This window comes from Prionailurus viverrinus, chromosome C1, assembly GCF_022837055.1.
Source record: "Prionailurus viverrinus isolate Anna chromosome C1, UM_Priviv_1.0, whole genome shotgun sequence".
Taxonomy (NCBI): domain Eukaryota; kingdom Metazoa; phylum Chordata; class Mammalia; order Carnivora; family Felidae; genus Prionailurus; species Prionailurus viverrinus.
The window spans coordinates 137,208,602-137,225,547 of NC_062568.1; the positions used below are offsets into that span (position 1 = coordinate 137,208,602).

The 16,946-nt window shown below is 36.2% G+C and overlaps 1 protein-coding gene across 13 annotated transcripts in view; it reads left to right on the forward strand.

Moving 5' to 3' along the window:
• The window catches only part of ZNF644 (zinc finger protein 644), a 105,799-nt gene that overhangs the window by 43,621 nt on the left and 45,232 nt on the right, over nucleotides 1–16,946 (forward strand). The window lies entirely within an intron of this gene.

Genomic DNA, 16,946 nt, shown 5'->3' on the forward strand with positions numbered 1-16,946 from the left:
GAACCCACGAACCATGAGATCATGACCTGAGCTGAAGTTGGACACTTAGCCGACTGAACCACCCAGGCGCCCCAACACAACTGATTTTTGTGCATTAATTTTATATCCTACAACATTGGTGAATTTGTTTATTTAGTTATAATAGTTTTGGGGTTGTTTTTTTTTTGTTTTTTTTTGGTGTCTTTTGGGTTTTCTGCATAAGGTTGTCTATGAAGAGAGATAGTTTTATTTTTTCCTTTCCAATTTGAATGGCTTTATTTTTTTCTTGCCTAACTGCTCTTGTGAGGACTTCTAGTACTATGTTTGATGGGAGTAGCAAGAGCATACAACCTTGTCTTATTCCTGATGTTAGAGGAAAAGCTTTCTTTTCCATTAAGTGTGATTTTTACTTGTGTGCTTTTCATAAATGGGCCTTATTATATTGAGGTAGTTTTCTTCTATTCCTAGTTTTTTACCATGTTTTTATATCATGAAATGGTGTTGCATTTTGTTAAATGTTTCTTCTGCATCAATTGAGTGGTTATATAGTGTTTGTTCATTGTGTTAATGTGGTATATTACACTGATTGATTTCTTGTGTTCAATCATCTTTGCCTTCTGGGAATAAATCCCACTTGGTCATGGTGTAATAATCCTTTCAGTGTGCTATTGAATCAGTTTGCTTTTATTATGTTCAGGATTTTTTGTATCTGTATTCATCAGAGATACTGGTCTGTAGTTCTCTTGTGTCTTTGTCTAGCTTCGGTACCAGAATAAGTAATGTTGGCCTCATTGAATGAGATTGGAAATGTTCCCCCTCTTCAATTTTTTGGAAGAGTTTTAAGAGAATTGATGTTAATTCGAGTCTTCTGTTTTTCCTTAATTAGCTCGCTGAGGACTTGTCAATTTTGTTGATCTTTTCATAAAGCCGACCTTTTGTTTCATTGTTTTTACTGTTGTTTTTGTGTTCTCTATCCACTTATCTCTGCTGTAATGTGTATTATTTCCTTCTTTCTTCTAGCTTTGTGTTAATGTTTTCCATTTATAATTTCTAGAGTTGTAAAGTGAGGTTGTTGATTTAAGATTTTTTCTTTTTTTAAACTTATTTACAACTATACATTTCCCCTGTTAGCATTGCTTTCATTGTGTTCCACAAGTTTTGTTATGTTGTGTTTTCATTTTTCTTTGTCTCAAGGTATTTTCTAATTTCCCTTTTTCTCTTTGTTTTGACCCTTTGGTGGTTTGGGTGTTGTTAAATTTTCACAGATTTGTGGATTTCCAGTTTTCTTTGTGCTATTGATTTCTAGTTTCATTCCATTTTGGTCAGAAAAGGTATTTGTATCATTTCATTCTTGAATATTTATGACTTGTTTTGTGGCCTAACACGTGGTCTGTCCTGAAGAATGTTCCATATGTACTTGAAAAGAATGTATATTCTGCTGTTGTTGGGTAGATTATTCTGTATATGTCTGGTACGTCCAATTCGTCTTATTGATAATCTGTGTAGTTCTATCCATTATTGCCTTTTTTGTGTTAATTGGTCTTTGTGTTGTGCATCATTTTCATTTCCTCTCATTTCCTTTTATGTGTATTTTTTAGTTGTTCTCTTGTGTTTACTTTGGCAATTTCAATTAATATCTTAAGATTATAACATTCTAGTTTGAATTAATACCAGCTCTGTATCAGTAGTGTAAAAACTGTTCTTATACAGCTCCATCGTTCTTCTGTTTTGTTGTTACTGTCCTAAGTTACTTTATACAGTAGTACTGGCTTTTATGTTTACACATGTAGTTGCCTTTATCATTGTTATTTTTTTTGATAGCTTTGAGTTATGATATAATGTCCTTTCATTGTAGCTGAATGATTCCCTTTAACATTTCTTGTGGGGCAGGTCTACTAGTGGTCAACTATCTTCAGCTTTTATTTGTCTGAGACTGTTGTAATCCTCTTTTTTTTTTTTTTTTTTTAAGGATAATTTTGCTGGGTATAGAATTTTTGGTCAATTTTTTTTCTTTCAGCACTTTTTTTTTTAAGTTTATTTATTTTGAGAGAGAGTGGGAGAGTGTGAGCAGGGGAGAGGCAGAGAGGGAGGGAGGAAGAGAGTGAATCCTAAGCAGGCTCCACTCTGTCAGTGCAGAGCCCAACAAGAGGCTCCATCTCACAAACCATGAGATTATGACCTGAGCCAAAATCGAGAGTCAGATGCTTAACCAACTAGCTACCCAGGTGCCCCTCTTTCTTTCTCTACTTTATTATGTCAGTGCTTTGTGGCCTCCATGGTATAGGATGAGAAACTAGCTTTTTTTTTTTTTTTTTTTTTTTTAGAGAGAGAGGAGGAGAGCATGTTCAAGCAGGGGAGCGGCAAGGGTGGGGGGGAGAGAGAGAGAATATCTTTTTTTTTTATAACATGATTTTTAATTTTATTTTATTTTATTTTTTTAAATGTTTTTATTTATTTTTGAGACAGAGAGAGACAGAACATGAGCAGGGGAGGGGCAGAGAGAGAGGGAGACACAGCATCTGAAGCAGGCTCCAGGCTCTGAGCTGTCAGCACAGAGCCGGACGTGGGGCTCGAACTCACAGACTGTGAGATCATGACCTGAGCTGAAGTTGGACGCTTAACCAACTGAGCCACCCAGGCGCCCCCGAGAGAGAGAATATCTTAAGCAGGCTCCGTGCCCAGTGTGGAGCCCTACATAGGGTTTGATCTAATGAGATCTAATGAGATCATGACCTGAGCCGAAATCAAGAGTCCAATACTTAACTGACTGAGCCACCCAGGTACCCTGAGAAATTAGCTTGTAATCTTACTTACAGCCCAATGTATATGACTTCTCTCCTGTTTCTTTAATTATTCATTCATTGTGTTTGTGTTTTGACCATTTTATGTTAATGTGACTTAGTCTGGATCTGTTTGGAGTTTATCTTTCTTGGAGTTTGTTGAATTTGTTGGCTGTTCAGTTTCATGTCTTTAATCAGATTTTGGATATATATGTCCATTATTTGTTGAAATGTTCTTTCTACCTCTTTCTCTCTTTCTTCATCTCTCATTATAAATAGATTGGTACATTTGATGGTGTCCACAGGTCTCTTAGCCTCATTTTGTTTCATTCTGTAGTCTTTCTACTTCTCAGACTGTGTAATTTCAATTGATCTACTTTCATGTTCACTGATAGTCTCTTCTACTTGCTCAGATCTCCTTTTGAAATACACTAATGAATTTTTCATTTTAATTGTTGTTCAGCACCAGAATATTTATTTGGTTGTGTTTTATAAAGTTTTGTCTGATTCCTTTTGTATCTGTTTAGTGAGGTTCTCTGTATTGAGTCATTATTCTTCTGGTTTTTAAGTGGCTCTTCTAACACTGTCATGCCTGCCACAAGTAAATAGGAACATTTAATTTGCAGGTTGGAAATTACTTTAAATGTCAATGGTATAAATATATCAATCAAAAAAAAGAAAATGACAGAGTAGATAAAAGACACAACTCTATTATATGTAGCTTACAAGAAATTTACTTCAAATTCAATGATATAAGTAGGCTGGAAATAAAAAGATGAAAAAGGATATACCATGGAAATATTAACTTAAAAAAGAGGCAAGAATGGTTACATTAATTTCTGTTAAGTTGACTTCAGAATAGAAAAAATTACTAGAGACCAAGAGGTACATTAAATAATGATAAAAGCATCAATCTACCAGGAAGACATAATAATCCTAAATGTGTATATACCAAATGATAGAGCCCTAATCTACACTAAAAAAATAAAATAAAAAAGAAGATAAAGTTGAAAAAGGAAGAGATAAATCCACAGTTATAATTGAACACTTTAACATTCTCCTCTCAGCAACTGATAAAACTATTAGACCTAAAACCAGCAAGAATATAAAAAATCTGAATACGATAAACCAACAGGATCTAAATGACACATATAGAACATTCTACCTAACCACATAGGAATACACATTTTAATCAAGTGCCCATGAAACACTCATGAAGATAGACAACCCCTTTCAGCAATGAAACAAGCCTGAAGAAATGTATAAGAATCTAAATCATATAGAGTGTTCTGTGACCATAATGGAATCAAATTAGAGGTCAGTAATAGGAGAACATCTGTCTATTGAAAATTAAACCTGCTTCTAAATAATCCATGGCTTAAAAATTCTCAGAAAAAGAAATTTAATGGAAATGAAAATACGACATAACAAAATACAAGGAATGCAGCTGAAGCAATGTTGAGAAATTTATAGTGTTAAAATGTTACATTTGAAAAGGGAAAGATTTCATATAATAGAGAATGAAAAGCAAACTAAGCCCAAAGTAAACAGAAAATGAAAATAATAAATTTAAGAGTAGAAATAAATGAAATTAAAGAGAGAAAAATCACTGAAATGGAAAGCTACTTATATGAAAAATCAATAAGCTTGATAAACTAGCAGGACTGGTAAAGATAGAAAGTAGATAAAAATTACCTATTTAATAATGTAATGGTGGATATCACTGTAGACCCTATAGATATTACAGGGATGATAAGAGCTTACTATGAACAATTTTACGGACATAAATTTAACAATTAGTATGAAATGGCCCAATATCTTAAAAACACAACCAACTGCAACTTACTCAATACACAATTAATGTTTAATAGACCAATAACTAGTAAGGACATTGAATTTAGAATTGTGAAACTTCCAGAAAAGAAATCTTTAGGCCAAGATGGAAGTTTAACTGGAAAATTCCAAACTGGAGAATTATTTTAAACAAATTTAAGAAGAATTAACACCAATTATATCTAATCTTTTCCAGAAAATGGAAGAGGGAACACTTTCCATTTCATTTTATGAAGCTAGTATTACACTGATACCAAAACTAGGCAGAGAAAGTACAAAAACAAGAAAACTGTAGACTTAACATCTCTAACCTTAGACGCAAAAAATTCTCAAGAAAATATTAGCAAATTGAACCAAATAATGTGTAAAAACAATTACATAGTACAAGCAGGTGGTATTTATTCCAGGTATATGATGTTGATTGAACATTTGAAAGTAAGAGTCCAAGAGTTCATCCTTTTTCACGTTAATTCAGATTTCTCAGCATTATTTTTTGGGAAGACTGTCTATCCCTTTGGAATGTTCTTGACATCCTTGTCAAAAAATCGTATGATCTTATATGTGGGAGTGTAGTCTGTAGTCTGTACCACTACCACACTGTTTTGATTACAGTAGCTTTGTGTAAGTTTTAAAATCAGTAAGTGTGACTTGTAACTTTGTTCTTTTTCAAGATTGTTTTTGCTATTTAAGGTCCCTTGAAATTCCATGTAAGTTTTAGAATGAAATTTTTTGTCTGCAAAAATGCCATTGGGATATTGATAAGGATTGGATTAAATCTACCTTGAGTAGTATTAATATTTTAATGTTATTAAGTCTCCTAATCCATGAACACTGGATGTCTTTTATTTTTATCATCTTCAATTTCTTTTGGCAATGTAGTTTTTTCAGTAGTAAGTCTTTAGCCTCTTTGATTAGGTTTATTCCTAAATACTGTATTCTTTTTGATGGTTTTTTAAATGGTATCATTTTAAGTGTTTTTTTTTTCAGATTGGTCATTGTTTATTTTAAGAAATGCAGTCAACCTTTGCATGTTGTTTTTCCCCCCTCTATTGTTATTTTTAATTTTTTCTTAGTTTTAATGAGATATAATTTGCATGCATCACTATATAAACTTAAGGTGTGCAGCATAATGGTTTTACTTACATATCCAGTTGATCCTTGAATAACGTGGGAGTGAGGGGTGCTGACCCTGTCCACAGTAGAAATCCACATATATACCTTTTGACTCCCCAGCAACTTAATTCTAATAGCCAACTGTTGATCAGAAGACTTACCAATAACATGGAGAGTTGATTAACACACATTTTGTGTGACATGTGTTAGGTACCATTCTTGCAATAAAATAAGCTAGAGAAAAGAGAATGTTATTAGGAAAATCATGAGGAAGAGAAAATACATTTACAGTATTGTACTGTGAAAAATCTGCTTATAACTGGGCCCACACAGTTCAAACCTCTGTTGTTCAAGGGTCAGCTGCATTGTCAAATGATTACTGCCATTAGTTTAGTTAGCGTCCATCATCATATAGATAAAATAGAAAAAGCAAAACATGAGAAAGAATTTTTTTCCTTGTGATGAGAACTCTTAGGGTTTACTCTCTTAACACCATTCCTGTATGTCTTAAGGTGGTGTTAATTATAGTCGTCATGTTGTACCTTCTGTCTGTAGTACTTATTTATCTTGTAACTGGAAGTTGTATTTTTTAGCCACCTTTCTCCAGTACCCTCCTCCCACCACCACCTCACCTGTGGTAACCATAAATTTGGTCTCTTCATGAATTTGTGGGGTTTCTTCTCCTTTTAGATTCCACGTGTAGATGAGGTCATACATTATTTGCCTTTCTCTGACTTACTTCACGTAGTATAATGCCTTCAGGGTCCACCCATGTTGTAAATGGCAGGATTTCCTCATTTTTTACAGCTGAATAATATTCTGTTGTATATATTTACCACAACTTCTTCATCTGTTCGTCTGTCATTGGACACTTAGGTTGTTTCTATGTCTTAGTTATTGTAAATAATCTGCTATGAACATAGGTAGCAGATAGCTTTTCAAGTTAGTGTTTTTGTTTTCTTTGGGTAAATGCCCAGGAATTGCTGGATCCTAGGGTAGGTCTATTTTTTGAGGAACAAAATGCTGTTTTCCGTAGTGGCTAGGCCAGTTACATTTCCACCACCAGTATACAGGGGTTCCTTTTCTCTATGTCTTTATCAGCATTTGTTACTTGTCTTTTTGATCATGACCATCCTAACAGGAGTGAGGTGATACCTCATGTGGTTTTTAAAATTTTTGTTTAATGTTCATTTATTCTTGAGAGAGAGCACATGCGTGTGCATGGGGTAGGGGCAGAGAGAGGGGGAGACAGAGGATTCAAAGTGGGCTTCATACTGACAGAAGAGAGCCCGACATGGGGCTCGAACCCTCTAACCAGGAGATCATGACCTGAGCCGAAGTCAGAGACATAACTGACTGAACCATCCAGGCACCCCTCTCTCATTGTGGTTTTGATTTGCATACCTCTACTCACTAGTGGTGTTGAGCATCTTTTCATGTACCTGTTGGCCATTTATACATCTTTTAAGAAAAGTGTCTATTCAGATCCTTTGCACCATTTCTAATTGTATTATTTGTTTTCCAGCTATTCAGTTGTACGTTTATACGTTTGAGGTGTTAATCCCTTTTTATATTTATGGTTTGGAAATATTTTTTTCCCATTCTGTAGGGTGTCTTTTTACTTTCTGATTGTTTCCTTTGGTTTACAGAAGGCTTTTAATTTTATATAATCCCTCTTACTATTTTGTTGCTTGTTAAGGTGTCATATTCAAAAAGCCCTTGGGGCGCCTGGGTGGCTCAGTCGGTTGAGCATCTGACTTTGGCTCAGGTCATGATCTCGCAGTCTGTGGGTTCGAGCCCCATGTTGGGCTCTGTGCTAACAGCCCGGAGCCTGGAGCCTACTTCAGATTCTGTCTCCCTCTCTCTGCCCTTCCCCCACTCGTGCCCTGTCTCTCTCTCTCTGTCAAACATAAATAAACATTAAAAAAAATTAAAAAAAAAAAAGCCTTTGCCAATACCCATGTCAATACCATGTTTATTTCTAGGAGTTTCATGTTTACATTCAAGTCTTAAATCCATTTTGAGTTAATTGTTGTTAAGTGGTGTAAGGTAGGGAGGGGGTATGTTGATTTTTGAATGCTGCAACTTTGCTGAATTTATTTATTTCTGACAGGTTTTTTGTGGCATCTTTAGAATTTTCTGCCTATAAGATCATGTCATCTGCAAACAAAGATAACTCCCTTTCATTCTAAATTGAATGCCTTTTATTTCTGTGTCTTGCCTAGTTGCTCTGGATACGAATTTCAGTACTGTGTAAATAGATACAATAAAAATGGGCATCCTTGTCCTGTTTCTGATCTTCGAGGAAAGGTTTCTGTCTTTTGCCCTTGAGTGCAATGTGAATTCTGGGCTTTCCATATATTGCCTTTATTATGTTGAGGTGATTTCATTCTATTCCTAGTTCATTGAATGTTTTTATCATGAAATAATGTTGAATTTTTTCAAATTTTTTTTCTGCATCAACTGAGATGATCATGTTGTTTTCATCTTCATTTTTTGTTAATGTATATTACATTGATTGATTGTCTTATGTTAAACTATCCTTGCATTCCAGAAATAAACCATCCCCTGCCCCCTCCCCGTGGTCACGGTGTGTATACTTTTTAATGTATTGTTGAATTCTGTTTGCTGTGTTTTGTTGATGTTCTCATTTCCTTTTCTACTTAGATAATTGAAGGTACACAGTTGCCTTTCATAATGAAGACATGCTACAGTATATAGTATTATTTACTCTGTCTTTACTACTAAGGAAAATATGTTCAGTGGAATGTGATAATATATCTTTCAATAATCATTCATACATACCAATATTCTGTTGCACATGCCTCACATTAATCACAACATATAGTCATATGCTACCTGGATTCCACACTATGTTTTTCAATCATGGTTGCACCTTTAGCTCCCTAGGAGTTTCTTTGATATATATGTGTATTCTTTTAATAATTCTTTAAATATATATATTTAAAACTAACAGTGCCAGAGCCACATTCCTAAATTCTTCAGAAGGAGACTAAGTGTCAGTAGTTTTTAAAAGGTCTCCAGGTGCAGACGTGGTTGAGAAACCTGTTTTAGATGATTCTGACTACATATTAGAGCTACTATGAAAAATGGAAAACTATAGCAAAGTTGAATCAGAAACTCTAGGGAAGAAGTTCTGGCAGTCTGTTTTTGAAAAGTCTCAATTTTTCCAAAGCACGTTTACGGTTTTGACCACTAGTTCACAATTTTCTCAGCCATAGAAAAGGACAGTTAGCAAACTGTTTTAATTAAGGTCATTTACAGGGACTTCTTATGTAAAGCTTTTTATATTATGGACTCAAAAGAGATCCATATGTTTAATATATCAGGTAATAATAGCTAAGTTGTTCTCTTCTGACCATTAAGGAAATTGCTGTCGGTATCTAGGTAGAAATATATCTCTGCTGCATGGGGTGCAATAATATGAGTAGGCAGGACCAAATTTTTTCTTAGGCAAGGGTGCTCATATGCCCAAACAGATATTCTTTTTTTTAAGCCCCAACATTTAGTGTAAAGCATGGCAGAGGTAACCTCAGTTTGGTGTATTCATAGGGCAAAAATAACTAGTTATTCACATTTTTGCAACAGATCCTTCAAATACAGTATAAGTGTATTCGTCTACTAGGGCTGCCGTAAGAACATATCATGGACTGGGTGGCTTAAACAACAGAAATTTATTTTCTTACAGTTTTGAGGGCTGGAAGTCCAAGGCAGGTTTGGTTTCTCCCGACGCCTCTCTCCTTGGCTTTAGATGGCCATTTTCTTGCTGTGTCCTTATGTGGCGTTTTCTCTGTGTGCATACATCCTTGTTGTCTCTCTGTATGTCCTAATCCCTCCTTTTAAGGACACCAGTCAACTTGGATTAAGACTTACCCTAACTGCCTCATTTTAGTTACCTGTTTAAAGGCCTTGTCTCTAAATATAGTCACAGTCTGAATACTTGGGGTTAGGGCTTCAGTATATGATGGGGGTGAGGGCACAATTCAGTCTGTAACATTAAGTGGGTTCAAGATGTTCTGTGTAACTGAATGAATTAGTGAGTTGAATGAAATTATTTGGAATTGTTTTTTGCAGTCAACATTTTACCATATCCTTAGAGTGCAATACCAACCAAATCCAATAAACAACTTTGGTTTACTGTGGCAGGTAGGTGTGCACCTTTGCCATCTGAAGGTATTTTAAAGTATTTAGAAAAAATGTCATAAATCTGGGAGGATATTGTAGCCTTACTTTATATCATTTATGATATGAATTTGTTTGAAAAATTCATTATGACCCATTTTAATTACTGTGATACTAATAATTAACAGTATAGAAACAGTAAAAGTGTGTTCTTCTGTTGTTTAAAGCACCTGAAAGCTAATGATGTAATGATAAATGTTGCAAAGATTTATATTACTCTTACTTTCCAATTAGTGGAAATATTAAATAAGTTTTTATCTTTTGTGTACACACTGATGGCTAGGGAGAGGCAGTTACCCAGAAATAAGAAGTGTGTCTGGATACAACAGTTAATGTTAATAAAAAAGAAAGTTTGCTTTGTTGAATTCCCATAATAATTGCAGGCTTTATTATTCACTTATAGTTAGCCTGCTTTGTCTGTGTCCCTTCATTTAGGTATTCAAGCACCTTCTAGTTGCTTAAAACACAGTATATACAGCAAAAACATGGTTCCTATTCATTGGGAGAAATACGTTTTTCAAAAATTATATCAAATATTTGAAAGACAGAGCTCTGAAAGAAACAAAAGCATATGACAGAGGAACTTGACACAGAGTTTTCAAGGAGGGCTTCCCAGAGTAAGTGACATTTAGAGCTGTGATCTGAAGGAAGCTTAGGAGTTAAGGTTAGCTAATTTATGTGATGGAGGGGAACAGAGGATTCCAGACCAAAAGAACTGCATGTGCAGAGTCCCTGTGATGAGAAGGAACACAATGGGGAATTTGAGAGAGGGCCTGAGTAGTTGAATTCCCTGAGAACTGTGAGGAGTAAAGAGATGGGAAGGTAGGCAGGGCCCAGCAAAAAGCCTTTTCAGGGGCGCCTGGGTGGCTCAGTCGGTTGAGCGTCCGACTTCGGCTCAGGTCATGATCTCACGGGTTCGTGAGTTCGAGCCCCGCGTCGGGCTCTGTACTGGCAGCTCAGAGCCTGGAGCCTGCTTCAAATTCTATGTCTCCCTCTCTCTCTGGTCCTCCCTAGCTCATGCTCTGTCTCTCTCTCCTTCAAAAATAAATAAAAACATTTTTTTTAAAAAAAGCCTTTTCAGCTGTGGTAAAGATTTGGGACTTTGTCCTGAAATAGAGGAAAATGTTGTGTTACATAGAGGAGGGTAAGCTTGAAAAGGTCACTCTGCCTCTAGGCATGAAGAAGTGATTAGAAAGAAACCAACAGATCCAATGAGAAAGCAGATGGATTAATTTTTAAAAATTATTTCTGCTTATGATCATACACAAAAAAGCAGTCACACTGGTACTGTATTAGGTGCTAGAGGTGCATCAGTGAACGAAACGTTAGTCTCTGCTCTCAAGCTTACTTTGTGGTAGGGGAGAGGAAACGGATAATCATATAACTATATAATCTGTCAGCTACTAATAAGTAAGGTGAAGACAAATAAGACCAGAGAGGGGGATGAAGAGTGACTAAGGGTGCTGTTTTATTTAGGAACTGAGAAGATCACTGGAACTGAAGAATCTGTGGAGGAAGAACTCTAGGCAGAAAACATTAAATACAAAGTATGTGGGGCCTGGTCAAGAAATAGCAAGGAGGCCAGCATGGTTGGGGTACAGTGATAAGAAGAGTGTTAGGAGATGAGGCCTAGGACTGTGTACATTATAATTGGGTTGTACATTAACCAAATGACACTTACTACTAATATCAAAGAGTGTGTGTGTGTGTGTGTGTGTGTGTGTGCGCGCGTGCGTGCGCGCACACGTGTATAGCTTTCTACTAAAATTTAGCCATTTATTTTGCTGGTAATAGTTTACCAAAGTAAAATAGTATTATTAGGTTCTGGAACCATTTCCAGTATATGGAGGGTTGATTTCTATGCACACCACCATGCCGTTCTCCAGATATCAGCTTCGTGTCCTACAATTCAGCTCATTCTGGGGCGCCTGGGTGGTTCAGTTGGTTAAGCATTAGATAGACTTGATTTCAGCTCAGGTCATGACCTCATGGTTTGTGAGATAGGGCCCTGTGTCAGGCTCTGCACTGACAGCATGGAGCATGCTTGGCAATTCTTTCTCTCCTTCTGCCCCTCCCCTGTCTGCTCATGCGTGCTCTCTCTCTCTTTCTCTTTCTCTCCCACCTTCTCTCTCTCTCTCTAAAAAATAATAAACATTAAAAAAACAATTCAGCTCAATTCTGATGCTATTTCACAGGTTAGTGTTACAGCCCTCTAAGACTCCCCCCACACCTAAACTTCAGATGCCAGTTGCAAGCCCAGGTTGTGGGCTGCTTCTGATCAACTGGTTACTAGTTAGAGGGTCCCATGACCCTCTCCTTGAATTTAGGATGCAAGTTACAAGTCTGGGTTGTTACCTTGTTAATTGTACTTCAAACCTACTGGCTCTAAATCACAAGTTCCCATGATCCCCTCTTTGGGGTTGATTAATTTGCTAGAGCAGCTCACAGAACTCAGGAAACCAGTTTACTTACTAGATTTCCAGTTTATTATAAAAGGAAATAACTCAGGAAGAAGTGTGCAGTTTCCATTGTCCTCTCCAGGCACACTACCCTCGCAGCACATCCCTGTGTTCACGAACCCACAAACTCTCTGAGCCCCATCCTTTTGAGGTTTTATGACAGCTTCATTATATTTACAGGATTGATTAAATCATCAGCAATTGATCTAACCTCTAACCCTTCTCCCCTCCAGAGGTCAGGTAGGTGGGACACATGGTTAGCATGGCAACCTCTGGCAAGCAGTCCCCAGTCTTAGGTGATTTCCAAAAGTCACCTCATTAACATAACGAAAGAATTTTTTTATAACTCCTTATACTTAGGAAATTCCTAAGGGTTTTAGGAGTGCCAGAAACTGGGAGGAAGACCAAATGTTTCTCATATATCACAATATCACAGGTATTCATCATTTAATAATTTCTAAGAGCTATTTTTCTTCTTTTTAAATAAGAAAAATAGTCATCAAAAATATTCAAATACAAAGGGTTAGTGTTACTGCTCTCCCAATCCCCAGTTCACTTTTGAAGTCCTAATCCCCATCACCGCAGAGTAGGACCTGAGGTAGGTATCTTGAAATACCTCAGAGTAAACCTTATTTGGTGATAGGGTATTTACAGGGGGAATCAAGTTAAAGGTAGGTCACTAAGGAGGATGGCGCAAATCCACTTATAACTGATGTCCTTATTAAAAAAGGGATATTTCGGGGCGCCTGGGTGGCGCAGTCGGTTAAGCGTCCGACTTCAGCCAGGTCACGATCTCGCAGTCCGTGAGTTCGAGCCCCGCATCGGGCTCTGGGCTGATGGCTCAGAGCCTGGAGCCTGTTTCCGATTCTGTGTCTCCCTCTCTCTCTGCCCCTCCCCCGTTCATGCTCTGTCTCTCTCTGTCCCAAAAATAAATAAACGTTGAAAAAAAAAATTAAAAAAAAATAAATAAATAAAAATAAAAAAGGGATATTTCGACGCAGACATGCATATAGAGGAAGACAGTTTGAAGAGACATAGGAAGATGATCCACAAGCCAAGGAGAGGCCTGAAACAGATCATTTACTACTCTCCTTACTGTCTCCCTGTCTTTAATGAGGGTAATACTGTTGTAAAACTCAGGTGCCTCCCCTGCATGTGTTTCATTAATTTCTAAAGCAGTGTAAGTCTTTTTAAGAAAATCTGGAACTAAAAAACAAGCAACGAAAAGTAAACAATGTGGCATTATATTCATTGTTTGCTTTCTAAAAAAAACTTTGAAACTGTAGGTTTCTTCAGGGTAATACATACAGCTGTTTTCCAAAAGGATTGACCTTTTCAGTTTGTTTTCAGACTTTGTACCAAAATATTTCACAAACTTATTTACTTAAAATTTATTCTCAGATTGATTTTTTTCTTCTATTCTAATAATGTGTTTCAGTGTAACTTTCTGTTGCTTCAGAGTGGTGTTTTATGAAAAAAAATTGCCACCACTTGGTGGCACTACTTGGCTTAAAAATGAATCAGATGGTCTGCTTCTGCTATTAACTGCTGTTCTGCATAAATCATTAAATTCAGAGGGGAGCAGCTTGATATTAAGCAACTTAATATTATAAATATTTGATTCTTACTTTGTAAACAAAATAATAATAGGTGTTGTAAAATTGAATTGTATTAAAATGTCATATGGAATATAAAAATATAAACCAAGGCTTAGTTTGGTAGAGAGGGAAGCCTACGAATTTTTGATAGGATTGTATTTTAGTTCAGGCATCATCTTTATTTTTTGCCTTAATCATCTTTGTGTCTAAATGTCAGAAAAATATTTTTAATATTAGAAACAAACATCTTCAACTTTTCTTTAGTGTTAGCATTTTCTTTTTTTATTTTTCTTTTTTTTTTTTTTTAACATTTATTTATTTTTGAGACAGAGAGAGAGAAAGCTTGAACAGGGGAGGGGCAGAGAGAGAGGGAGACACAGAATCTGAAACAGGCTCCAGGCTCTGAGCTGTCAGCACAGAGCCCGACGCGGGGCTCGAACTCACGGACCGTGAGATCATGACCTGAGCCGAAGTCGGCCGCTTAACCGACTGAGCCACCCAGGTGCTCCTAGTGTTAGCATTTTCTAAGATGTGTATTTTATTTTGTCTTATATAAAGCTATGAATTTGGATTTTTTTCAGGTGATCAAGGTAAATTAAATGTATAGGAAAACAGAAAATATAAAGGTGTTTCATTATGTCTTTCTGCAGCCAATATGCAGAGGATCTAGAAATGTAAGATGTGGAAAGTTATTACACCCCAGACATGACTCTTCTCCTAAGCAATTGATACCTAATATCATAGTAGCTAAGATATTTGTGTAATTATTGTGTTCTAAGTTGCATATACAGCATATAAAAGATGGTGATCCAGGTCTTTAAAATTCAAATATGATACATCAAGAAAGTGCACAAAGTGTAAGTATACAGCTCAGTGAATCACCACAAAGTAAACACCCCACAGCCACCAGAGATCAAGAAATAGAATACTGCCAGCAACCCAGCAGCCTGTGTTTCCTTTCCCGATCACTCTTACTTAGAGTAACCACTGGCTTGACTTCAAAGAATATGTTTGTGTTTTTGTTTTTTTAACCCCGCCTTTGTGCTTTTATATAAATAGAATTATATAATAGTATTATTTTGTTTTTGCTTATTTTGCTTAACATTATATTTGGGAGGTTCATGGATGTTTTCATTATCAGATAGCTCACTTGTATTTCATCAGTATCTTTTTTACTTTTGGACATTTGGATTGAATAATACTGTCATAACATTCTTGTATGTGTTTCTTGGGGCACATGTACATTTATGTTGAGTACATACCAGGGGTAGATTAGCTGGGTGATTGGTGTATATGTGTTTAAATTTAGAAGATAACATGAGAATTGTTTTCAACATAGTTGTACCTGTCCTGTTAGTAGGATATGAGTGTTCATGTTGCTCTGAATTTTCACCAGCATCTGGTATCAATAGCCTCTTTAATTTTAGCCCTTCTGGTGGGTGTATTTCCCTGATTTCAAATAAGATTGAGTACTTTTTCACAAATTTTTTGGCTGTTCGTATATCCTTTGTTGTGAGGCGGCTTCTTTCCCCCATCTTTTTATTATTACTATAATTATTATTATTATATTCCTAATATATTCCTAATTTATGCGAGTTACATGGTTTATGGATATGAGCCCTTTTTTTTTTCCTTTTGGAGTTTCTGTCCTTTTTAAGAGTTTTTTTTTAATTTAAAAATTTTATTAATGTTTATTTTTGAGAGAAAGAGAGAGAGAGAGCAAGCACAAGTGGAAGAGGGACAGAGAGAGAGGGAGACACAGAATTTGAAGCAGGCTCTAGGCTCTGAGCTGTCAGCACAGAGCGTGACGTGGGGCCTGAACTCAACGAATTGTGAGATCATGACCTGAGCCAAAGTCAGACACATAACCAACTGAGCCACCTAGGCATACCCCTGTTTTCATATGTGGTAGATATAAGACCTTCATTTAGTTAGGTTTGTTAGAAAAATATATACCCACTTTGGCTTGATCTTTACTGTTAATATCTTTTGATGAAAGGAAGGTCTAAATTTTAATGTAGTTCAGTTTATCATTGTTTTCCTTTATAGTCAATGTTTCTTGCGTTCTGTTTAAGAAATCTTTCCCTGCTGCAAGGAGGTGAAGACATCTCTTATGTTACCTTCTAGAACAGTGGTTCTTAACTAAGGCAATTCTCCCTTCCCTCACCCCACACCTTCCCTACCTGTGCAGGAAATTTGGTAACGTTCACATTTTTAGTTTTCACAGCTAGGTGACTGGGGTATTCCTGGTGTCTAGTGGGTTGGCTAAGGATGCTTGCTAAACATCTTACAGTGCGCAGAATGCTAAACGTCCAGCAATGCACAAAACAGTTACGTAGCCCAGAGTGTCACTAGTGCTGAGGTTGTTAAGACACTGTGCTAGAGACTTTATTACCTAAAACTGATTCTATATACACTTGACCCTTGAACAACATGGGAGTTTGGGGCACTGACCCCTGCATTGTCGAAAATTGCTATATAACTTTTGACTCCCAAAAAACTTAGCTACTAATAGCCTACTGTTGATTGGAAGCCTTAATAAAATAAGATAGTCAATTAACACACATTTTATATATGTATTATATACTGCATTCTTATATTAAAAGTTAGCTAGAGAAAAGAAAATGTTAATAAGAAAATCATAAGAAAAATACATTCATAGTACTGTAGTATATTTACTGAAAAAAATCCATGTAATGAGTGGACCTCTTTGCCATTCAAACCCATGTTGTTCAGGGGCCAACTAAATGTAAAGTATAGAGGTCACCTTTTTTTTTCTTAAGGGTACGCATTTTATGAGGCACCATTTATTGAAAAGATTGTCTCGCCTCTGCTCTACAGGATCACCTTTGTCATAAATCAGGTGACCATATATACATGGGTCTGCTTTGGGGCTCTATTTTATTTTGTTGGTTTACTGTATCTACCCTTACACCAAAATCATGCTGCTTTAATTTATGTGGCATTATAGCAAGTCTTTG